The sequence below is a fragment of the Centroberyx gerrardi genome, chromosome 15 (assembly GCF_048128805.1).
Source record: "Centroberyx gerrardi isolate f3 chromosome 15, fCenGer3.hap1.cur.20231027, whole genome shotgun sequence".
Taxonomy (NCBI): Eukaryota; Metazoa; Chordata; class Actinopteri; order Beryciformes; family Berycidae; genus Centroberyx; species Centroberyx gerrardi.
Genome location: NC_136011.1, coordinates 19,322,080 through 19,348,259, shown reverse-complemented (window position 1 = coordinate 19,348,259; position 26,180 = coordinate 19,322,080). Strand labels below are relative to the sequence as shown.

Sequence of the window (26,180 nt, the reverse complement as noted above, 5' to 3'; positions counted from 1 at the left end):
GTGTTTTTGCTTATGCAAGTTCGGCAAACAAGTGCTGCTGCTGTCCCTCGCTGCTCTGCTCAGCATCCGCTGCCCAGCCCTCTGCCTCAGCTCTTCAGATGCTTCTTCTCTAAAAGGCTGTGGCTTCTCAAGCCCATAGGCTTTTGTAAAGTTAATTAACAATACCGTGTCCAAATTGATTTGTATTCGTGCTACACCACGTATGAAAGTAAAAAAAAAAAAAAAAAAAGCTCATTTTGTAGATAAAAGGGGTATCAATGCGCATTCTTCACGGTGTGATACATTTTTATTATTTTGGTGGTCAGATATCAAATATCGTTTATTACACTGCTGCAGGCATAGAAGAAAATGGATTGTTTCCTTACATGGAAAGTGGAAGGGTTTCATGTATTGGGGTTACTTGCTGTTTATTTACGATGCCCATAGATGGAAATGCGAAGGAATGTTCCCTCTCAGTGACCTGGGGGTTCTTTGACATTGTGCTGGATAATGAGTAAGAGCAGAGGGAATGGCATCTGTGCCATTGTGCAAATATTTTTCTTTTAGTCCATGGCTGCAGTTATTTATCACAGAGCCTAGAGTGTGGCTTTGACAATACAGTAGCCTAATATGAATCTCAAACTATTCTACTGTGTCTGCAAACCTCAGTAGTTTAGTATTGTAATATGTTGCATATATCAACACAAAATGTTTTCATATCAATATAGCAACAAAGCCATTGTTAGGGAACGGTCCAGTCAAGTTAGTTTCTATGTCATCATGTATACATGGTTACTAGTCTGCTAAAGGTGGGGCAGGAATGTGTTTAGATGATTATGACTTTCCATTGCCTGCTGGGTGGAGAGGGAAGGATATTCAAAAGAGAGAAAGAGACACGAGAGGGAGAGGAAGAGAGAGAAAGGTGAACAGAGCAATAGAGCCCTCATGGCTTGATATATTGTGCGTGCTCCAGTCGATATTGGTAGACTAATGTTTTTTTGGGTTTTCCTGCTGTGATAGATGGCTCTGTTGTGCAGGATCACACTGCCGTATTGATCATTGTTATGACTTTCCCAAATGGGCTGTGGGTGGAGGATAGTACATCGTTGCCTGGCCATAGTAACAGAGATGTAGATGGCTCAAACTAGGATGACAGTATCTGGTTTCTTCTTCTACTGTACCCAACGTTTCGAACGAGTGGGTTCTGCCTTGCTGTAGGAAGCTGCTGGCATGTGTATGGATGCAGACTCCAGCTTCCTACAGCAGGCTGGTGGCTTGAGGGTGCCAAACCCCTGCGTATGCACCACTGCTGTTGAAGAAATAATCTTGTACACTGTGGAAGTGGAAGGTTAATGCTGACCCATGCTTTATACCGCTGAATATGTGGCCTCTTACTCTGCTAATATTTGCTGGAACTTGAAGAGCAATGAAGAAATTCAAGACACTCCTCTGTTAGAAAAAAGTTTAAAAAGCCTTTATTTTAGCTAATGCATGGCATTACAGATTAAAAGCTGCACTAATGCGTTGCAGCACATGCTGGCCTTTATCAGGGTGCAAACTGTTAGCAGGAGCACAGGTGCTATTAATTGCATGATTGAGTAAAGACAAATGATTAGTCTGCTTAACAGTGCATATACATCATACATTGAAACCTCATATCCAATACATAACATACATAAAATATTCATATAGATAAAAAAGAAACATTACTGGTGCCAGTTATCCCTATACACAAAACCTTTTTTTATTTTTCTTTAATGTAGTTTTTGTTTTGTTTTTTTTCCATTTTGAAAGGAGTGAGAGAGACGTCTCGCACAAAACACAATGATCTGTGATCATTTTTGTTTTGTCGATCCATTTTGAAGGGTAACTTTGTTATCAAAGATAGAAAAGTAGAAAACACACATTATGAGGGAAAATAGGCTGCTTCAGTGGCTGTGCTATCCATACAAAAACAGCAAGCAATATAACCCTTAGGCCATAACGTACCCTGGCACCACCAGGCTACTTTTAGAGCAGGCAATAGCAGACAGTGATGGGTATTTTACAGGAGTCAGCTGGCCAAACAGACCGGCTAACTCCCCCATTGGGTTTCATTAGAGCTCGTCTTGATGTTAAAGCCTGCTTAATCCACTTTCACAGCCATGCAGACCTCAACAGAGCAGAGCACAGTGCCTATCTTTAGACAGCATATGGGCACAAACTTTTCCATTGTAGTTCAATTATTAAAACTATAATATGCATCAACTGTAGTCTGCCTTGAAAATGTCTGTTGGATGGCCTTTTTGTGCTGGTAATCTGTTATGCTGATGGGGAAAGTGATCTTAATGATTCAATATCAAAGTACAAGAGACAATTTCTAATGTTGTGTCTTAATTGGATGGGATGTTTTCAAAATCTGGAGTTAATTATGACACCTGTGACATATTTGGGCTTTGCATGCTTGGTTGTGTAGCTCAGCAACAACACCTGCGATTGGCTACAAAAGACTTCTTTTTACAACATTTACTGTATATGAACAATGAACAATTAAATACATTTTCAGTTGTCCTGGCTAGTTGATAGATTTTCTGTCATCCTCTCATTAAAACCATTTTGTCTTACACAAATGGATACATGCAGGCAATGCCAAGATGGTGGTCACTTGGTCTGATATAGTGTGTCATCACATAGAAAGCTGTCAATCAATGTCCAATGGATTAACTTGTCCATAAACCCGCAGCGTTTGGAAACACCTATGAATTACAATCTCACACACACACACATACACACACACACACACACACACACACACTCATTCACACATACCCACCTCCCCTGTAAGTAGAAGCGCTGCCTGAGGGTGTGATTACAGTAAGGCCTTATGAGGTGACTGCCTTGCCTTTTCGTCTCTGTCTCTATTCTCTGGCCAGCTACTGCTGTTGTCCCATGTCCATAGAGCCTGCTTAGCTTCAGAGACGCTGTCCTGGGAAGACAGTGACAGACTTCAGTAGCCTAATGAGGAGCTTGGCTTCTTGGATCCGTCACATTTCAACAATAGTTTCAAGCGCCGCAATTATTTGAGTTACTTTGGTGTGCTGTTAAATGGAACAGTTATCATAATGTTACATTATTGTCCCAGGGAAATGGATTAGTGTCAAAAAGAACCTGTTCTGCAGACATAAATTTAATTTAGAGGAAGTTTAATTGAATGTTCCCATATTTAAGCCACAATAAATGAAAAGGGGGTTTTCAGAATAATTGTATGGTCCCGTAATATAAATGAAGTGCTACTGACTTTTTGATTGTTTTGTTGTCTCTGGGTTTTATTATTTGCAGTAATGGTGCCCGGTAGATGCAATTGAGGCTTTTATAGCTAACATAACATGTGTGGTTAAGTGACACTCATCACTCACTGACCTTTACCTGTTGTCAGAAGCTAAGCTGGAACTGTCTCCCAGGGGTGGCAATAAGGTGCTCACTGGAGGGCTGTTAACGACGCCGTTCCATGTTTGCCTTAGGATATTGTGTATGTTCAGCACACAGCAATTCACACACACACAAATCAAGATAATGGAAGTGAGTTGGTTCAAAGGTCAGGTATTGGGCAGGATGGGACGGGCAATTTATAGAGGCAGAGTGGAGGTCAGTGATGTTATGTACAGTATGTAAGAGCTAACACAGTTCTTTTAAGTATACAAACTCTCCGGTGGTTGCATATCTGAATCTGGCAGCCGTTAAGTGTAAATGTTGCAATAAGAAACAGCCCACAGTGCTGCCATCCATACCAGTATTTCCATTCAGCTTGAATACATCCACCAGACACTACTCCGCTCCGTGTGTCGCTACTGAACAGGAGCCTGTTATTCAGTGTCATTGTTTCGCTCATTTTGCCTTTATCTCTCTTTTAAGTTTCTCTGTCTTGCTGTCTCTGCCTCTCTTTTCCTCTCACCTCTCTGAGTTTTTAGTCATTCTCTCTCTTTCTCTCTCTCCCTCCCTTTCTCTGTCTGTTTCACCTCCTCTCTCATCTCTCATTACCTCCCTGCCTCCTCTCTCTCTCTCTCTCTCTCTCTCTCTCTCTCTCTCTCCACCTCTCTCTCTCACACACACAATCTGTCTCTCCCTCTTCACTTCTCCTCTCCTGACAGAGTGAGCCTCAGCTGAGGGAATTTAGATCCATGCCTAATACCGTATATGAGGGCCTTTTTATGTCTGCTCTCTGTCTGTTCTTCATAAATAAATCAATTACAACTTGCCCTCCATCATTCTCTGTCGAGGAGAGAGAGAGAGAGAGAGAGCAAATGATAAAGGGAGAGAGAAATAAGGATAAGGCAGCAACCACACCTCTAACAGAGTGGATCCAAACCAGCTCCGGTTCCTGTGCACAGCTGTGGAGCGTTGGAGTGCAAAGGGAGGAGGGTGGAAAAATTGGTGGCTAGATGAAGAGAGCGAGGGCGAGAGTGGGAGATGGTTATGATGGTGGAAGCTGAATACAGACTGGGCCAGACCCAAACCCTCAATGCTCAGCAATGTACTACTGTGTTCCGATTACTGTTCGGTGGCTTGTTTATTATTCTGAGTTAATGTACTTGCACACAGTATTGATTTTTAGCAAAGATTGCCTTGCAAATGAAAGTCTAATAAACATTTCCTTTTTTCACTGTGGCATACTCATCCATCAAAAGCCAGTCACAGTCGTTCTGGGGTATTGGAGTTGATCTAAAACTAACAAAGTTCTCGGAAGAATGTGCTTTTCATAATCTCCATTTGAGTCACCGTGACCCTAATGTTCAGTACGTGATTTGTAATAAATTCAACGGTTAGTCTGTCACTGTAACTTTTCGTAGCTGTTGGTCTCTATTGTTATAACAAGTTTTACTGTTTATTTTTACAATTACTATCTGTTCACAGATTTGTATTGGCTTAGAGTTCATAATACACTGGAGCTAATAGTCTTGACACTATTGACATTAACTATTACAATCACCATGTTCAGAATGCAGTGACTAGATCCCCATAAAAATGAGTGAATTATTAGATGAAGGGAGGAAAAAGGAAAGAAGGAAGTTAGGAAGGCAGTTAGGAAGGAAGGAAGAAAGGAAGGAACACATCCCTATTTTACATAATAGGCCATTTCCCAAAGTCTTTGCATTGGACATCATAGGTATTTAGCAACAAGGGAAAAAAGGAGATATGGCAAAACAATATGGCAAACAAGAATAAAAAACTTCAAAGGGAACTCTCTATTTTGCAAGTATTAAAAAACCTTTATTCATTCAGCTATTTCATCTTGCGAACTTAATTGTCGCGAACTTCCTGTTGTGTGCTTTAATTCAATGCTACTTACCCTGGAACCTGCCTTCAGTTATCAAAGATGTTCCCTGACAGGCACAAAGAAGCTATTTCTTAACATTCAGGCAACACCACAGAGTGTGCAATTATGGATTATGGCTTCAGAATGACAATGATGTCTGTCAGCAGGATATTTGATTGAGTTTTGATAGAGTTTCAAACTCGAGTGCCTCAATACCTCATGACATGCTGTGACATGCTACATGCACTGAACAATGGCATGGTGGGTCTGAAGGGAAGATATTAACTCAATATCGCTCATATTTTCAACACCTGGTTAAGGTAATTATAATAGATGATTGGTGCCTTGGTTAGTACAAAATGAGTATTGGCCTATATGAGATAATTTGTCATGATACTCAAATTCTCCTGACAGATATAGGTACTACTGTCATTCAAACATCTATTTTTGGACTTAAGCATGGAATAAAAGCTAAAATGGAAAGAAGTTCAGAAAAAATGGAAGGTTAAACCTTGGGCACAGTTCCTAATAAGCATGCAGTCTGACTACATATCGTTATATGTAGTCAGTCAGTATAGTTCTGAGATTAGTGAGATACCCACCCATTAAAAGATTAAGAAGATGAATACTGCATACCGATGAATCGTATTTTGCTAATGTCACAAGAGCCTCCTAATTTCAAACTGAATGGAACGTGTGTGAAGTGTAATCGCAATCGTAAAGTTAGATTAGATGCTGCTGTACGATTAGCTTCCTGTCAAAGAGAATCCCTCAGATTTCATCAGTAATCTTTTTCTTTAGGAGTCGACCGTGAAATGTTTAACACATTACAACTGAAGAATGCCTGCTGCACCTTCTCTCGTTTTCTCTGCTTGTTTGTTCCTGTCTGCCTCCCTCTCGCTTTTATAATACAGCTCATCTCCAGCGTGTCAAACTGTGTTTCAAGCACTCGGCTTTAATGCATAGCTTGACTAAATTGCATTTTTCCTCATAACTTTTCATAGCCAAATGTCAGAGATTGGAGTGAGGTGAAGAACTTTCGTACACAACAGTGATTTATTTTTGCCCTCTTCTGCATCCTACATTTCACACCATTTCTATTTGTCATGGTTTTTCATGGGAAGAAATGAAATACCATTTCATGAGAGGAGAAGTGTACAATATCAGATTAGCCCATAACACATTTTGAACAGCTTGGTATCCCCAAGCAGGTTAGATTGTCCTTGCAATCCCTCCATCCTATTTCTGGTAAGTGGTATGAAGAGTCTGAGAGGATGCCACAGTCATTCTTTGAGTATCAAATATCGGTCTTTGCGTCACATTTAGGTCATAGAATGTAAAGGTCCCATGTATGTTTACAAAACTTATTTCAAATATACCGATTTACCTGATTCATGCATCTTTATAGAACATGTTTGTGCTATTCTGAAGGATGCTTGCAGATTGAACCTCTTATATAACTTTGATTTTGACCAGCCTAACTTCCCAAAAAATGTTTGCCAAAGTTAGTACGGCACATTTACATTTTTAAGTAAGTAAAGTCAAGTAAAGTCAAGCCCACAACTGTACTTTTTCCCAGTTTTTGCCCTGAAGCAGTAACGTTTTGCCCCATTGTTATGTACAGTGGGAGTCCAAACCAACGCCTGTCTTTGAGTCTTCGTCTTCCCTCAGTTTAATTGACATCCAGACAGAGACAGGCGGTTGTAGAGCTTGTACCAGGCTACAGGAAGCCCTCTGGCCAAACTGTTGAGGGAAATGAATCCAAGACAACTAGACCTGTAACCCCCAGGCCAGAGAATCAGATTCTCATTTTGAGACTGACATTTACATAGGTGGGTTTGAAGGAGCAAACGTGTATGGAAATGATCTCATTCGAGTTTGCTATCTCTTCAGTGTACCTGTAAAGAAATGTTGGGTTCAATGCTATTTGTCATTGTTTTTACTGTACAGTGCTATTATTGTGGTACTCAACCTGGGGACAGGTTGAACGCTGAGAGAGAATTAGACAAGTGGGGCACCAATAGAGAAAGTGTTGCTCTGGGGATTTGAGCTGGTGGTAATGAGAAGCTCACCCAAGTAGAAAATTTAGCCTTTGGGCTTGGACTCAGGCTTATGAGAACATATGGACCCTCTACAAGTAGGCCTGCAGCCTTATTTGCGTCCCCAGCCATAGATTAAGAAACCATGCCAAGCAATAGCCATCAAAGTACTGTAACATTTTATACAATGCACCTGTGGAGAATTTGAAAAAAATAAAGAAGAAGAAGTGTTTTTTTTGTGGGGTTTTTTTTAGTGGAAGACAGCACTCTATCCAGGATCTATGATGACACTTTTTTCCACTGAAAGTCTGCATCATTGCAGGATCAAAAGAATAATTTACTATGTTTCTTAGCTCCGCAGTACACTGTGCACCTGTGTTTGAAGACAATCTATCATCGGTAAATCAAACTGAACTCATTGAGTCGCAGAAAAGATTATTCGGTGAGGTTTTTTTTCCTCCCAGTTGTGTAAACCAGAGAGGACACTGTGTGAAGATTGCCACCACCCAAGATCTGTAAATACACATCAGGCCGTGAGTCAATGCTCACACACTTCAGTTGACTGAAAGAGAAGTCAGGTGGTGCTGGTCAGAGCTCACAGCAGTCATGAAGTAAGAGGCAACTCAGAAGTATGAAAGCCTTGAGGTCAGTGTGCGCCACAAGCATTGAAAGTAATGCAGAAGCATGAAATTGGCTTAGTGTGTAGAGCAAGCACCCCCTATCATGATCAGGACCATCCGATTTCCCTTGCTGGCATTTTCCACTTCCCTGCGGTTGGTGGATGGATTGGTGCAAACATTTAACATTTCCCCGGAGATTACCTCCACTTAACAAAGTGATAGCAATCTTAAACTCATCCCAGGAATGCGTGTAAATTGCCGTGACATAAAAGCTTTTTGGGAGAAGTGTAATGGCATGAATCACTGGGATAGCTTTCAGGATTGGTCATCTGTTTTGTGTTCACCCTTATCGGCTGTGGAAGCCCTCTGGCAATAACTAACATGGGGGACAAGCCTTATCAGCAGGCTTGGTGAAAGAAAAGTTGTAGAAGTATTTTTCTAGCTTTGGATCAAATTTCAAGTTAGCGTCGAGCAAGCTCAACCGACTTTTATGGAAATGGAAAGCTTTGGTGGAGCGCGAGGCAGCTGGAGTACAGTATCTTCAGTGGTGTCTTTTGGATGAAGCGCAGGCCAGAAGCAAGAGAGGATGGATGGGATGGCTTGGCATGCCTCCATGCAAAGGTTTCTGGCAGAACTGCATCGGTAGAAAAAAAGGAAACTGTTTATTGGTTTGGTACCCTCTCTGTTTCTTTGAAATGTAATCATAACCCGAGCTCGGTGTATTTATTGCATATACAGGCAACACACTGGAGTTGAGAAAGCTCATTATTTATCGATATTTACTCAGCTGAATATACAGTGTAAACATCCAAATACAATGGTGAAATCTACTTGATTTATAAGTCTGGATTCCTGGCATTTAAATGACCGCAGTTTAAATTTAAATCCTTTCAAATGAAAGTGGCAAGCAGAGAGACAAAGGACTCTATTTATGTGTACTGTATAAATATTTCCATACTTCGTTTTTATTTAGAAGATGAATGATTTCAACTCATGATTTTGAGGTGACTCTGCTTGTGATGATATTTCTTTGAAAAGACTATGCCTATTGTAGATATCACTGAGTCGCTACGAGGGTTTTCTCTGAAGCTCTGCCGCTTCTTTGTTCCGTCCTCTTTGGTGTTCTTGTTTATTAAACTATTCTTTTTATCCAGATTAGTCTCACTAAAACTCTTTAAATTAATCTCATTAAATCTCTTTTTTCTAGAGAGACATGGAGGGGCACTTAGGGTTTATAGTCATCTGCCTCATTTTCTTTAAGCTCTTATCATTACATCAGTCACTTACTGCTTAATACTTTACTGGTGAGAACCATCAGGGGAGCGGGATGACTCTGTGACCCCGATGCCGCCTCTCTGATGTTTATTATTTACTTATTAGATATCAGGATCTTATGTGATATAATTAATTAACAATGATAGAAGGTTCTGCCGAGAGCCAGTGAGAGAGAGTCTGAGTCATTTCCTTAGTTGGGTAATGATCCCTCTATCCCAGCTTTGGCAGCATGTCCGCCTGAGAACAGCACTTTGCTCGCCATATATCATAATCAGGATGTGTCAGAGGTTATTTACATTGTTCACAACCAAGTGCTTGGTTTCCTTCTTAATTCCCTGGATGGTGGGTTTTCAGGCACTAACCATTGCTAATGTGAGGAAAGAAAGCCCCTATGTTAATTTTGTTAGAGCTGAACTGCATGTTTATAATCGCTAGCGGCTTTGTGGACTTCTGGGACAGAGAATCCTTGGCCATTGTATGGAATTCTTAATCACTGAGCAGTAATGTCAACAAGGCAAGAATACAGACGACTCCTAATGACTCCAGACAATCCAGATTCCTCAACTCATGTTGTGACTCTTTTTTTCAGTGTTTGAGGGGCCAGGTGTCTGAGCCAGAATGTATTTGTCTCACCTTGGTGTATGTCAAAGGACCGCTGAAGGATGAAATGAGAAATCCTTCATTATACTCAACACTTAGTTCTGCATTCTAACACTTAGTCGCATTCTTAAGCAGGCCAGTTGCTTGGAACAAATTGTCTGGTCAAATGTTTCAGATGCAGCTATTTACTGTGTAATACTTGAAATACAGTACGATGCACATCCCTGCACCTCAGACAGGATATGCTGACTTAAGATGCATCGTACTCTGACGCTTGTTGTACAAACCTGCCTAACTGGTTCTGCAATATGCTGAAGTGTGCTACTTCACAGTGCGTCTGACCATCTCCACTTTGCTGTGAATTTAAATTGGATTCGACTGTAGAGACACACTTCTAGGTACAGCTATACACAAAGTGGGGCTAAATCATTTTTGCTGAATCTATGCGTACGACAATACTGGCAGCTCCTAAAAAATCCCCAACTAAACAAAGTCTTTGATTCTTATTTTTGACTGGGCGTATAAGAGACTGGGTGCTTGAAAGGAAATCAATTTTTCTCTTTCCGAAACGGTTCACAGAGCCATGAAGAATTAAATGAAAAACCCTGGTGCAGATGGTCGCATTGCAGGCAGACATTTTTTCATTGGAACTTTACTTTCTTTAATTGTTTATTGTATAGTATAATGGCTGTAGAGAAAAGACCATCGCCATGAAAATTGGTTTATTCTTTGTGTTGCTCTCTGTGTGTTTATTATGTATCCCTGTGTACGATTTTCCGCGAACCGAGCATACCGCAAATTTGTCATGCATAGATTAGCCACCGCAGTTACAAACACACACGTTGCAATACGGTGACACCGGGCGAGCGAGTATCTCTCAATACGAGGTGAGAGAGTGCCATTTGACTGACTGGTCTGATTTTAGTTCCTGATGAACATGTCTTGTGCCGTGGCAAAAATAGATTAAAGTTGAGATGAAACGGCATTTCGAGAGTATCTAACTTCCGTATCGTGACGTATTTCCGAGTGAAACAGGAAAGACAGGCGGGACATAACGTTGGGAGGAATTTGATTTGAACGTTGAAAAGTGGGCGTGTCATAACACCCGAAGACACACCGAAGTACCGTGCTGTTGCTAGCTAGCTAACTAATGAATCTTAGCTCTGTGCGCTAAAAGTTGAAGATTGATTGATGGGTGGATGTCATGATATTATTGGTTGAAATTGGTTATGGGCATGCTTACGTAAGCACACGGCATATTTTGTTTTACAGGAAGAAAACATGATTGAATTTTGAATTTTTGTATTTTTTTTTTGGCATATATTGTTAAATAGGTGCACAATATGACCGGGGATGTGATCTAAAAGGGTTAAAAAGGCATTTTTCATTTCATCTCGACTTTAAATTTATTCCAATCACATTATTCAGTTTACATTATGCCAGTTCTGTGTTACCCCTTCTGTATACACATTTGTCTTCTCTCTGCAGAGCGGAGGGGCAAGTGGCTAGCTGTCTTTTGCGACAGTGATGTAAAACACTACCATTAAGGGACTCAAGGGGTTGCCAAAATCATCAAGTTTCAAGATAAAGTGATGTCAGCAGGGACATCACTGCTCATCACTTCTCACTTCTCATTTTGGTTGTTGGGTTAATGATTAAATAATATCACAATTGTAAATGCATTACAATTTTCAATTCAGTTACTGTAGTTTTAGAGGTTTTTTAATCATTATTTCTGACTGCATTTTACTGCAGGTAACAATTGATTTTTTTTGTTTGTTTAAATTCCTTTAAGTAACAATAAGGGGCAAGTGTCTGGCAAGTATAAAAATAACTTTCAGTTATATCACATTGTTATTGAATACGTTTTGAACATTTCTTTCTATTTGGACATGTATTGATTTTTTTACATAAATTGGGCCCCCCCAACCCCACCTTCACACCACTATTTGATTCACTCTTGTTTTGACTTGTACAGTCTTTGGAGGTCTGGGTGTCTGAGAGAAAATCAATTCCCCTCACTTCAACATGAGTCAAAGGACTGCGGGGAATGAAAAGACAAATCCCTCATCTCTTAATATGCTTTGCATTGAGCTGTGCCTTAAGTAGCATTCTGATCAGACCTTTTACTTGGAACACAGGCTGTCTTCAAAAGTTAAGAGGCACTTCTAAACAGCAACTACACAAAGTGGCGGGGCATCATTTTCACTCAGGTCTACTGGCCAGACTCATAACATTCTCTCTCTATTTTCCTTCCTCTTTGATGGACATACTACAAAATGCATGCGCACTTCATATCGATTAGGTGTTACCTCCCTCATGAATAGACAAAATCCTTCACTGCCATTATCGAAGCCTTGCCGTTGTGATCGTGCGGGTGTGTTCCTATTCAATGCAACCATCAGTCAGTGGATGTGACAGGGCAGGGCCCAACCTAACACAAGGCTTGTCCAAACAGCGGGGTCGTTCGATCTCGGCTCCCGCCCCATCCATCAGCATGACATATGCAGATGGTTCCCTGTACATCTACAGGACCTCTACTGACATCAGTGACTCTATATTTAACCTGCTCATAAGTCTTGTCTAAATCAGATCATCCATTTTAAACTTCACGTCTCTGGAGTTCAACAGATTGATGTGTTGCTTAAAATATTTAAACTATGTCACCATTGTTATAAAGCTTGTAATACACTGTGGCAGATAAAGCGCTGATTTACAGGCTTTCACAGTCCCATCTTGCCTTTGCTTAACTTAAACGTGGTGAATCCAACTTAATTTAAGAATTTACACATGCTATTCCTATGGGTTAGGGTAGCATCATCAGCATTTGTAAACTTGAACTTTTCTCTTCCTAAAATAGAAACCAGAGAAGCAAGACTCTAATCTGTGATGCTCGGCTGATTTACAGCCTTGAGGTGCTCCCTGGAGACAGGGGATTAGGAGACTTGTGGACTCATTTGTGTGAACTTTTACATCCAAAAGAGCTTTTATATTATAACTGTGCTATGATTTCTGAACCAGAAAATTTAATCTCATTTGCTAAACATCCTTTGGGGTACTGCCACGGTCACTTCATTTTTGCCAGTTTATTCTCTGTGGAGTTTGACTTGGTATGATATCATTGACTGTTTGGGAGATAGTTGTGAAGTTAATTAATTAACTTCACTAAAATGGACTAAAATCTCCCAAGGCACAAGAATAACTGAAATTCAGTGGTATTTCCCTTTAATGTAAAATGAACGTACTACATATTTGTGATTCTGCATGTTCCCTGGCCTTTCTAATCCCAATATATACTGTACTCTTGACATCTTTTATGGAATTTATCATTATGTCCTCTCTAGTATCAAGCACCACACCAAAGTAACAGAGCCGTAACTTTTTACAGTGATACTTAATCTTTCACATTTGAACATATGGTGAGGCGATTGAGCGGAGTCTAAAGTGACTAGCCTGAATGAAACGGAAATGGAAAATTCATTTAAGAGAGCTGAGCAACCAATATATCACATTCTCAACAAATGATTATGAACTTAGAGTTCTTGGTTTCAGATAGGTTTCAGATTTTTAATATATTGGTTTTTGTCACCTTTTTGTCTGGGCCTGTACAGTACATATGGCACCCTCTCTTTTTAAATTCCATGGTTTCACAAGCCAGCACTGCTTTTGAATTTTACTACATGTCCTTCTGAGTGCCTTTCGGATTTCTGTAATGATGTTATGGCTGGCATGGATGGGTGTAAATTCATTTTCCTCCATCAGCAGCTCTCCATTTGCTTACATTGGGCATAATGAATCATTAATTTACTGCCGTTGCTTGCAGACCACAGTCATTCTGAGGAGAGTTAACGCTTGATCCAACAGAGCAGAGAAAGAACAAAGCAGTGGAGGAGCAAGAGACTTTTGCTTTTTGTTCCACTCCAAACAGTACGCTATGGATCCATTTACGTGTTGAGGAGATGGGTGTTTTCTAATAAAGCTGTTACGCTGAGCTCTCTGATGCATGTTGTTGTGATGGTGTTTTGCATGTTTATAATTTGATTGTCTGTCTCTCTCATTGTGCCCCTAGCTACTCAGCGCCGGTGGCATTTTCAGTCGAGTTTCAATTCCACAATGGGTGACAGAGCATTGCTGTGGATGATTATGCATCTTTCTATTCAATAAAGTAGCTTCTGGAACCCTAACTTGGCTAAATGTTATAGAGATTAAGTTTTAGTCAAAGTATTGGAGGCACCGGCATAAAAAACTTCCCTCAATGACATTATCTCTCTAATGATGTAGGATGCTTTTTAACTAAGTCTCAATTGCTATCTCAGAATCTCTCATTAGTGCTCAATTGAAATAAGTGTGTATTTATTGAGAAGGCATTAGCATGCGCCCTATCATCATTATCTTATCACTGAGTAATAACTGGACACTGCAAAAGAAATGCATCATGGGTTGTAGGTGATCACTCAGAATGTAAACTCCCCACCTGTGCAAAACCACCAGATGCCTTCAGCGTGGGAGGACTCAAAGTTTTTGAAACCGAGTAAGCTTCCAATTTTCAAAGCTGCCCGCTCTATTTTAACATGCCTCTAAATGTAATAAAAGTCAGCAGGTAGCCCGGCATCAAAAACTTCTCCTTTGGTTTTATTTTCTAGCAGCTGCTGGGTTCAAATTCTAAATCCCTTTCCTCTCCTCCCCGAGCGTCTTTGGTTTCTGTTCCTCCGCTGTGGTGCTGAGGAGAAAATGTCTCTAATAAGACCAGTTCGCTGCTGCCTGTCTCCCTCTTTGTCACCTCCTATGGCAGAGGCTCAGCTGTTCTCTTCCCCCTCAGTCACAGCGGCATAGAGACACAGCCAGCGTAATTGGTAATAGACCTTCAGCTGTCATAACCGTGGTTCAGCACACTGCTTGTCGAAGGGAAGTGAGGAATATCTGTTTACTGGTTTGCCACTGGTGTGGGTCAGTATGCGGCTGTACATCATTCTCATAATGAAATAAAATGAGTTCTAGCCTCTGACTTGTGCCTCTGTGGCATTCTAGTACTAAGACGTCATGTCTGCTTTCCAATTCGAGCTGCTTTTGAAAACAATATTAGTTGATTGTATATCTGATATTGTTAATGGGTTTCCTTCCTGGACATTATTTCCCCCCCCCCCCCCCCCCAAGTTGTTTTTACAGTACTTCTGGACAATGTTGTGTTTATTCTTTGAAGCAAGGCTGTACAGTTAAAACTCAGATCTCTTCTCCATTTTTGCTCATGATTCGATGTATAAATGTATTCTTTCAAAGAGTAAAGGTCCGGGTCTGTCCATCACTGTTTATGCCCTAGTGTTTGAACAGCAGTCCAAGGTCAAACTGAACAAATAACTTGTGAAAAGCCAAATAAATGTCCCAAAGATTTTGTTCCCATGATTTCTACTGGCAAGTTTTCACAATATTAATGATAACGTGTGATTCTCTCTGAAGGGATTCCCCGAACACACAAACACTCCTCAGCATTATGTATGTCTAATTATGGTCACAACATATAGGACATTACCCAGTAAGTCTCCCTGATGTGTGAGAAAAGAGTCCTCCTTGTTATCTTTGTATGTTTGTTTGAGTGGGATGTAAACAATTCGCTTATGATTTGAAAACCAGGGCGCCTAGATTTCATAATTATTTTGTTCTCCTTGTGCTGTTTTCAGTCCTTACTCTTGACCTTTGGCCTGGATTTTCCAGTTACTTTTCGGACTCATGAGTCCACAGGAAGAATTTCACGGCTATTAGTGGTCTTGCAAGATGAGGGCCTGGAAATAGTTTTAGTCTCGTGTTCTGGTGGGGGATCGTCTTTACTTGAAAACCAAGAATATTCTTTTGTTGGTATTGGCACCGGAACAATGTAGTTAAATTCCTTTGTGCATGAATAATTCTTTTTGTTCACTTCGGGACATTGTAATATGGCCATCTTTATTTTCTCATTCTTTCGTGTCTCAGCCAGTCCGGAGCTAAATGGAATTGGAATGGAGTGCAACGTCTGGAAGTCAATGTTCTCCCATTTCTGATGAGCGATGATGGCAGGAGAGAGATGAAAGGGCTGATGTAAAAAGCCATGTCTCCATCCCTTCCCCTCCCCCTCCCCCTCCCCCTCCTCCTCTACCACCTCTCCCTCCTCACCTAAGCAGCGCTGCATCTGTTTCACCGTCACGAAGGCACAAGAATGCAGGGATTTTGGCACTCCTGTTCATACATACACAGACAGAAGCACGCGCAGACACATTCCTCCTCTCCTCCTTTCTGTCATCCTTTTCCTTCCTCCCTACCTCTTTACCAAGGTACTGCAGGCTTAATGGGAGCAGAAACAACCCACACATGCGTACACATACTTTCTCTCTCATACACACACACACACACGCACAGAAAGTTTTGGCTGAGCGAGTGAGCTAAGAGCTGGGAGCTTTCGGGATGCCAAATTCTTTTATGCTACGATTTGAGGTGATGAAGCCCTTGATGACAGCTGGCTGAATGGGCTGAGGAATGTCACTCTGCGTGCCGCAAGGATACACACATCATTTACATGTCAGCCAAGCTGCTCTCAATTACCCATCAAAGACAATACTAACCATTAACATCAACTTCCACGAAATGTTTTCCATGTCTCAACACACAAACATTTGTACACAGTCTGGATGTCATATAAGGCAACTCAGCTTGCTACTTGAGACTCAAAATTAGCAGAGTGAAATAAACGCAATCGCTGATGCATTTTTGCTTCATTTCCATTGCACGATTCCTCCCCGCGCACTAAAATAGAGCCGATTTCATCCGAAGAAATCGCCCCTTGCTGTTTGTGTTGTTCAGTTTGCGCTCCCACTTGTCTTAATAGTCATTGTTTTCTTTCATTCAACATCGTTCAGCACAGTGCCGTTCACACCTGCCTCCTCCTGCGCTGTCAGCTCACACTGAAAGTACATCCAGTTGAGCTGTTGAACAGCCAGCCTAGTCTCTCAAACGCTCCATGTAAGATAAAAGAAAGTTTGAATTGCAACATCAAAGGGTTGTCATTGCTGTTCTGTGCTTGTCTGCAACCCCCCTCCCCCAAATCCCCTTCACACACACACCGAAGCATGATGAGATCAAATGAACACCTGAGGTCAATGTAGCACTGACGGGTTAATGATGTTGGAACTTCAAACTCTGAAAAATATAACAAACCTCAACCCATTCAACTCTCACTTTTCCACTCATCACTCACGCACTTTGCACTTTATGAACAACCTGTTTGTTAAAAGCGCTTTGTGAATAAATTTGACAGTAATTTGACTTGACTTGACGTGACTCACAGATCTCTCATTATCTGACATTGCTGAGTGAAGATCAATAGGCTTTTAATGACTGCAGACATTAGGCGGACAGCAAATCTAAATTCAACGATGACATATACTGTAGCTCAGAGTCTATTTGAAGATAAGGATATGACTATGAAGAGGAGCATTCTTGAGATCATTTCACCAGGGTTTCAATCTCAGAATTGTTTTCTTCTTTTTTATCCTTTCTCCTATGGCCTTCTTAGTGTAACTCCTTGCTGCACTAAAGGCATATCATCATAACAGCTTTGCCCCTTTCGTGGACTGGATAAATCATCTACTGTATCTCTGTGTTACATATACCCTGCCTATCTCAGCCTGTATATTTCCATTTCTCTAGTGGGGGTATTTTGGGCTTGTTGTACCCTAATACAGTATATAGAGATTTATATGAAGCTTTCATTTCCGGCCCTAGAAGATAAATTGTAATCCACTGACCTTAACAGAGTGAAGTCAGCCAGATAAACACTGGAAAGTGTGTGTGTGTGTGTGTCTGTGTGTGTGTGTGCCTGCCCCCATGCAAGCGCAGGAGACTTCAGCAGTATGGCCATGAGTTATTTGCTCAGATGTAGTTTTTTATCTGAGTGGCTGGTCAGTGTAGTTTAGCTGTCATATCAGCCGACCAGGTAGTCCGGGCTACGGCGCTTCATGAGCCATTGATGTTCACACGCTGCCAGACATGCCGGTTATTCATTTCCAGTGTTGGTTTCATGTGCAGCACAGGGTCAGTGTTGTAAAAGCTATAACTGTCATATGAAACGCGACTAAAAGACACGATAAGGATGCACAAGCCAGAGATGATTAACTTACTTTTCAAGCATGTTAGACTGATGTAGTCTGTCATAAAGTCAGTCAAAACGTCAAAATAAATTGTATTTGTTGGACTGTGCTGTCATGTTGTGTGAGAAACTTACACAAGTCTGACTTAAACTTAAAGATCTTGGGAACTGTATAGTCTAGATAGCATCCAGGCTATAAATGTATTTTTGAGGGGTCACGAAGACCTACTCTGCCATCCCTCCTGACAAGAAGTCTCAAAATAATGTCTCCCCCCCCCCCCATATTTCATTGCTTGAATCCAATCTGTCTTTATATTGGCTGTGACAGGGGAGACAGTGTTCTCGCTTGGGACTCTTTAGAGAGATGACTTTTAACAAATGAGGGAGGGAGAGAGAAAGGAAGAGAGAGAATGCTTTGCTTTTGGCAAATGTTCAAGGACTCTCTTCTTCTCTCTTGTCTCTTGGAAAGATTACATAAGAATACTTAGCAAATAGTATAGCTGTACAGAGCAGTTTCAAGTTTGTCTGGAAAGTCGGAAGGGTTTTCAGATTTTGTTTAATTAACCATCTGAAGTCGTGGCGGATGCAATGACATTGTAAATTGTTAAACTGTCTCACTGATAAAGATCTGATATTTATATAAACTGAACGTCAATATTGAAGTTGTGCGTATCCTCTTAAATCTGTTGGATACTAAGTGCAGACCTCTATTTGAAGTTCATTTATTTCAAAGGAGAGATTGATAAAAAAAGAATGTATTTTTTTTTTTTTACAGTTTTTTTTTTTATTTATACTATCTGTACAGTAGTTCATCCTCTCCAGCCTTCATCCCACGCTGTCTACAGTACATCCTCACTCTCATCTCCTCCCTCCTGTTACCGCCTCATGGGCTTGTAGTGGCTGCTTCTCTTCCAGCTACTCCTCAGTCATTTTGGTGTCTTCATCTCTTGCATCTTGCTCCACTAGATCTCATTTCCTGCCAATGGGTCCACCTCCGTGGGCTAAGGCTCATCTAATAGGAAGCATCTTATGTTTAGACCATCAGCTGTGGTCTGTTGATCAGTCCATGAACCTCTCTGCATCTCAGAAGCAGGTTTGGAGCTATTGCTCTGTCCACCTACACCTAAAAACTGGAGCGAAGTAAGCTTGATATTGGATATTCGGTATAGACGTGTAATTACTGGAAGAGAAAGAACAATTTCCAACCACTGGTTTCAATATTAAATATTTTTCTTTGGTATAAACACATTCAAATTTCGATAGCTTCTTTCCCATATGAACTAGCTCGCATAAGAATTATATTTTCTTAAATATTGAAAAAAGTGGTTGTAAATTGTTTCTTCCTCATCCAGTAATCACAAATATATTTATGTGCTTTTACTTGTTTGTTTTACAAGTTTCTGAAGGTGAAAAAACAAATTTCCACTTAATATCCAATATCAAGCTAACTTTACTACAGTCACATACAACCCACAGCTGAATTCAACAAGTTCACGCCTGTTGTTCTGCAACCACCCCCTGGTGGTTGCAGAACGGCATTCTGAGAAACGTAGGAAATCACTGACTGAAGTAGAAGTAGATGAGGCAATTTGAGGGAAAGTGGGTACGCCAAAAAAGTTAATACAACACTTCATTGCAAAATAACTCCTGGAACGCATTGAACATCACAGATTGATGATATGATGTGCAGCTCAAGTGATGTACTGACAGCTGACTTCCTAGGTAGTCTGCGGTTCACCTTAACTACAGAATAGCATGGAGATGTTTGCAAAAAACAAACTGTCCTCCCAGTACAACAAATATAGCTCATTTTTTATTGCCAGTTTATTAAACACTGTGCAATCTGTTACCATCATCATGCATTTGTTTAGCACTGTTACCAACGTAATGCATACCTGCTCCCTTTAAACTGTGAACTCTCACCCATATTTCTGTTTTTATCAGAGCCACTGTCATTAACTGAACTCTGGTTTTGAGTTCACAAGGATTTTTAATAAGCACATGCATCATTTGAATACAATATGTTATTTTTTACATTTCCGGTCTCGAGGGCAAACTGGGACAACTTGTCTTCACCAATATCCTGGAAACTCTTTATTACAGGGTTAACGTTTGAAGATAGGCGACTTTCCTGAGGTCTGTGTGCAGCTGTCCGCAGGAAACTCTTCCTATTTTTTAAAAATCATTTTCTGGTTCAAATGGCTGATCCCCAGACTCTTGTTCATTGTCCTTGTGCTATATTTTTTGGCTTCATGGCTTATCAGTGAGGTTAGGCTCCACTGGTGCAGGTAATGTTTACACTGTAGAAAAGCTATCAAAAACTTCCTCAGTGACACACTTTCAAAGCAGAAGTAGGTGATTGCATTTGTTCTCTCCGATAAACAATTTAGAAGCATGCTGTGGCAAGCGGGATGGTGATTCAGCGTTGGTCAGGAGAAAGGAGCGGTGTAGCCGGTCTGCGAGGCGCATGTGCACCTAATTAACCTCTCCCTTTATATCTGAGGTTCAGTAGACGCTGAGAAGGAACCAGTGGACTGACTGCTGGCTATAGTCCGGTTAAGGTCTCATGTGGGTTAAGCTGTTAAATGCTCTTTTGATACCCTGCGATTGAGTCTCTGTTTCCATGAATAAGCCAATTAACAGAATATCCCTTTCCTCCTGTGTGGCTAGGTCTGTCAGAAAAAAAGTATGAGAAGTTGCTGCTGCCTTCAACCCTGCCTCTTTGTCTGAGCACTAGTAAGTTCCTTCTAATACAGTGGGAAAGAAATGAATGCTTTTTGTTAACATCAAAATGTACCCGTCATGAATATCAAAAGTGAAGGGAGTAAGACGTTTACGTGCCACAGTAACCCGTTTAATATCAGAGTAAGCCAGGCATCTTAACTGGGTTTCTCATAATCGGAGTATGATCTTAACTGTGTTATTCTAATCAAGTTATGACGTTTACATGCGTCGAGTGCTTGAGTAACGAGGTTAAGAGCGGAAGTCTCCATGCATGTATACGCAGCCGATGATGCCAACACTGGTGGTGCGGAGTTTGTGCTGTTTTGTTTAACCTTTTTGTTGTTGCTGAATAAATACAGACAGAACCAGAGAAGTCTCTCCAGCGTCCTTCCTGGTTATAGACTGAACATTGTGACACAGGCTTATTTATGGATGTTGCTTTCTCAATATTCTGGATATTGGACTGTTTGTTAACGAAGACACTATGGTATGTCAACAGAGCCGTTAGTTAAAAAACCACTGGCCCCAGTCATAACTTTGTTTTTCATAATTTTTGGATACAATCTATTTCAAACAAAAAACTTGAGAAAGCTATTTGCTGATTTTGATATTGTTTTCCCTAGGCTGAAAATGGGATCAGATTGTATTTATATAAAAGAAGGGAATTTTAATATGTGTGACAGTACAGTCTTGCTTATTGTGATCCAACAAAAATCTTAATATGGTTTAATCGAAATATATCCACACAATACACAGTCATGGTGTCTGTCTGCTGCATGTTAAGTAGCCAGTCTTATCAGTGGGAGCAGATGGAGAGCGTCCAAGTGAGCGGCTCAGTCTGGCTCCATGTATGTCATAACTAAGAGGATGACCTTGGCTGAGTCTCAAACTGAGGTTTAACCATAAGAAAGGCGCACTTTCTCCCTCTGTCTCTTTCCGTCTGTCTCTCTCTTTCTCACGCACACATACACAAACAAACCTCCTTGCTCCTACACATTCCTGTACGCAATGTCACAGCTGGAGACAATACACACTCCTCCACCCTATCACTTCATCATAAAAGGCCATTTGTAAGACACTCGCTGAGGCGCGGAGGCACTCACAAAGCCCTTACAAGCAGGTGATGAGGTGTGGAGTCATTTGGAGCGTTTACCTAGGCGGGATGAGGTATTTGTTGCAAGAGCAAGATGTTTCTTGATAGTTAATAGCAAAACCAGGCTCAGTAAACATTCTTCCACTTCGCGTCACCGTTCACTGAAGTTTGAGCCCCATTTTTATCATGTCCCAACAGACCTCGGGGCTCTTAAATCAACCCGAAACAAGGTATTTGAGTCATAAAATGAATCCCAAAACACATTAATCAAAGGCATTTTTTTAGGGTCTGTTCAGTCTTTGCTGCACACACATGCAAGGATAAACACTCGGTGAAAGGTGATATCAATGTGTTATCGACCAGCACGTTTGTATTGGACCATAAGCAAGGGGCTCCCATTTAGGAGGCAAGAAAAGAAGGGGGACTTTGAGTGTGTGTGTGGGCAATAGAGAAATTCTTGGTGGTTCATGTTTAAGCTTAATACACCTATTTGCCGTATTTTGCCTGATAAAAATGTGTCTCTTTTCATGTCCCTCACAATTGCATTTTGAAAATTAGCACTTACTCTACTAACCTCAACATTCCCTTCTACACAGAGTAATTTACTGTGAGACTTGATCTATTGTAGAGAACTGAAGCTTATATAATTACTTGACCTTGTTCCTTGACTTAAAAGGAAGGGCCTTCACATGCACGCCACACTTGTGTTTAAGATTACCAGTGGGCTATTGTATGTTCACGTTAGCTATTTGGATGATTACCACTTCATATTATAGTGGGAAAAACCCGGCCATTCATATTTCATACATACTGAGGCTCATTTTAAGTCTTGGTACAGATTTAAAGAGGACACTTGAAATATGGTAATTGTGTCGTTAAGACCTCTTCATGGTTCACTTGAGAATGCCTCTGCAGACTCAGCTGAAACGCAGAACGGATAGGCCACGTGAGGTCATCGGTGTTAGGATAAAGCGCTCCATCTTGTTAGAATACTTTATATAAAAGAGAAGAAAACAGTAGTGGGAATTTTAATTTGTATGCATCTACTTAAGTCGTTTTGCAGCCAGTGAAAATGTCATTGTTAATAAAAAAAAAAAAGATGTAGCCGTGAAGCAAAAAAGTCGTCAAGAAATGTCATGCAGCTCCCCATTAGAGGTGACATGTTTGCTCGATTGACCTTTGAGGTATAATTTGCAAATGTTTCACAGAAAGGAAAGTAGTCTGCTCTTTTGGTCAACAATATGTGTTTGTGCATTTTTGGAATATTGGTAATGTGCCTCTACTTTCACCTTTCTCCCCCTGTCATTATCTGCCCTTTCACATTTAGCCATCCAAGCTAGCTAAGACTTCCACTTTTAATGTTTTTTACGGACTGGCGACTGCTCCTTTACTCCTGATTATTTTTATAGCGGATTCATATTTGTCTCTTAAGACTTGAAGAGTATTTTAATGAGCTTTCATAAGGTCTGCTTCCTTAGCCCCTGGCTAGATCCAGCTATGTGCAGCAGGCAACGCTACTAGACCAAGGCTATATAAGGCATGAACACTTCCCTAGACATGAAGACATGCCATTCTTCCCTTTGACAGATATTATCCAGCGGGGAATGGTAGCCACACTACTCGAGTAAATCCTTGATTAAAACATATCGCGTAAATAAAACATACAGAATGACGTTAACGGACGCTGCTGCACATGACTAGATTGTTGTGAGGCCTCTATGAGCTATTTAGCAGTGACGTACATGGAAAGGTATGTAAATTAGTTGCTCGTTAGTTGCAATGAACTTCACCACGCTATATGTTTTCTGTCTGTCCTTTTCTGAGGGGAAAGATCAATCAATCATTATGCCTCAACTTACACTGACATAGTGTTGTTATGGTATTTTCCACCATTCAGAGCTTCCCCTCCATTGCAAATGTCTGAGAAACTCTGTGTGCTATAGGTGTTCCACTGCCTAATTTGGACACATTCTCTTTAACTCTCTCTCTGTCTCTTCCTCTTCCTCTCTCCGTCTCTTTCTGTCTTCCTCTCTTGCTCTCTCCCTGCCCCTTTGCTCCCCTGTCTGCCTCCCAGACGCCATGATCCAGTCGGAGGAGGATAATCATGCACCACCAGCGGACAGCATGGACACCGAAAGGCACTCTGCTGAAAGGTGACCTCCAGACACTTCACCTCCCCAAAACATTTGGTGAGTTAAGTGTTCTAGAATCCCTTGAATCCGCAAATGACACCGTCTCCTCTCCCCCTGTCACGGCTTGGCAGGCTGCGCAGCTCCAAGCCATTTGCTAAGGTTCATTTTAGACCTTTTAAATGTAGTCCTCCAAAGTAGGACACATTATCCAATGGCGGTTTCTCAGCTTTTATTGCTTCTATGAATGGCAATAACCTTACTAGGAAAAAATCTTTATTTCTTAATTAAGGGTAGCCTACGTCTTTCAGAAGGCGTGCTGCATACAGTTTCAGTCCTTCTATAGCATGAGCAAAGAATATATAAGCATCAGTCTGTCGTGGCCTTCATTGGGATGAATAATAAGCCCTTGCAAAAAGCCCACCAATTTGTGATTACATGTATGTGTGTGTGGGCACAAGTGTGCGTATAAAAAGGATGTGGTGATGGGTATTGATCTGTCATCAAAGGCGTTAATTAAGATTGTTTATTATCTACCACACACACACTTGATCAATTAGGGGATTACACGTGTGTCTTCTTTTGTCTGTGTGTGAAAGTGTGTGTTTGTGTTTGTGCCCCTTCTTCTGTGTCTGTGTATGTTTCATGATGACAGTTCATACTAACACCACTCTGCAATCAATACTGTGAAGGAAGTAATCACATGGCAGTGGTGTGAGATAGCCGTTCCCCGTGTGAAATGGAACAGGTCGTTCAACATGACTCATGGTCAACATTGTTGAACTTGTGTCTATGTAAAACCTGAGATCCTGACGGCATGTGGTTAAGTTGTTGATTCGAGGGCTGATGTCAGTTTCTGTTTTTTTTTTTAAATGTTTTTTTTTTTCTGTGAAAGATTGCTTCAGTAGTTAGCATTTTGACTTCTTTTCAGCTTGCAAACAGTATGACACGTTAAAAGTTGGTGTTATCAGCAGGGAGTGAATTGCTCAATTTTTACTAAGACTCTCATTTACATTTAAATTTGTCCAAGTTTACACATATGCTTTTTGCATTCACATTAGTCTATGGTTTCTGAAGGTAAACACATGCCATGTTATTAGATTATTATCTTGTCCAAGGTGACAGCTTAAATAATACCTCTTGCTTCACATTGCAGTGGATTCATTGAGCAGTGGATTCATTTTGTTAATCACCCTTGAGGTGAATCGAATTCTTCTCCTTGAGGAGACGTTACATAGGACTGATGCTGGGTGATGGTGCAGTTACAAGTATGAAAATGATTTTGACTTGTTCTGCAATAAAATATTTCTTTGAACAGTTGCGACCCACTCCTGGAAAGTTAGAGTTAAATGTAAACGAGGTGACCTGCGGTGGGAGTGCCTCCTCACGGTAATCAAAATTGGCAATGAAGTTATGATTGATAGCAGACCTGCGTGCTTTTGAGAGCAGAAAACCTCAGGCTACAGCCATTACAATCTAAGTGAAACAAAACGCACGAAAACACATCAAAATCAAACAATTATCAAAAATAATAATTTGGCTGAGCAAAGGCAAAGCTCATTTATCATGAAAGAAATTATGAATATAATATCAGTTCTTGTACAAAGTTCAGTGGGTTTACAGCTTGTTCACCCAGCCTTTCTGCAAGTGTCAGCACAAGAACAGGAGAGCTTCTGCTGGTTATGTGTTTTGTTCTGCTTTATGCTGTTAGTGTTCGCTCCAATCTGAGCAGCATTGGATGGGATTCTGTCAGCATGCATTTAGACTGAGTTTACGGTAACAGGAGGCACACACATGGCGGTCATACATTAGATATGGAACTCTGACTGTCACTGTGCATTTGAGCATGGATTTCCTGAGGGATAGATAAACCGTTTCTGTCATCTCATTTTTGGAAATATGATTGCCTTTCTGAGACAATGCGTCTGTCTCATCTGTTTCAGCTCTGGTTTCCATTGTTAGTTTTTATTGGACGTTCAGAATGTTCAGAAGCAGACTGTGATCATTGAATTAAGGTTTCAGTTGCCTTGTAACAATGAAACTGAATTTTGTTTATCCGAAACCCACAATGGTAGAGGTCACTGGAACAAGACAGTCTTTGGCACACTGAAATGTATTGAAATTCCAGAAACGTTCTGTGCAGTATAATTTGCTACTTAAAAGTTAAAAAAAATCCAGTAATTACACGGAATCAATAGAATATATTTTCACATCATGCATAATTTATTTTTGCTAATTATTCCTGTAGGGTACATTGGTCAGTTTGGATGTTTCACAAGCTGCATAATGATTCTCTGTTACATGAGTTTCCATAT

The 26,180-nt window shown here is 40.7% G+C and overlaps 1 protein-coding gene across 1 annotated transcript in view; it reads left to right on the top strand.

The window, feature by feature from the left end:
• The window catches only part of chrm3a (cholinergic receptor, muscarinic 3a), a 70,144-nt gene that overhangs the window by 433 nt on the left and 43,531 nt on the right, over nt 1–26,180 (top strand). Inside the window, exon 2 of the mRNA XM_071909996.2 lies at nt 23,811–23,925. The gene's annotated coding sequence lies outside the window, so the exon portion shown is untranslated. The remainder of the gene's footprint in view (nt 1–23,810; nt 23,926–26,180) is intronic.